Genomic DNA, 486 nt, shown 5'->3' on the forward strand with positions numbered 1-486 from the left:
TTTATATTTCATAAATATTCACCAATTTAAGAAAGATTATTCCCGTAACTGCAATTGCATAAAGAGTGAAAACTTAAGAAAATAGAATTAAAAAGACGAACAAAACACCACAAACTCTCACAAACGAAACAGAAAAATCGCTTTTTGCCGTAATAGGAAAAAAGTTACAATTTTTAAAGGGGCATTAACGGCAATTTGGGGGAATTAAGGGATACGACAAGCGACAATTTCGTCTTTTTCCCCTATATGTGTCCATCTTGCAATATGGGAACCCAAATCAATGTTCTTGTAATTATAAGTTACAGGAGTCGACGATAGTGGATGTGGTTACACTTACAAGAACATCTTAACATACACACACAAGTGTAAATGATATTTATAATACTCCTGAGGCTGAGAGTGAAGTCATTTTGTTATTAGAAAAAAGAGAAAATGTGATCATAATATATATTATTATTGATGTATATGTCTGAATATGTATATGCG

This window comes from Penaeus monodon, chromosome 21 (genome assembly GCF_015228065.2).
Source record: "Penaeus monodon isolate SGIC_2016 chromosome 21, NSTDA_Pmon_1, whole genome shotgun sequence".
Classification (NCBI taxonomy): Eukaryota; Metazoa; Arthropoda; class Malacostraca; order Decapoda; family Penaeidae; genus Penaeus; species Penaeus monodon.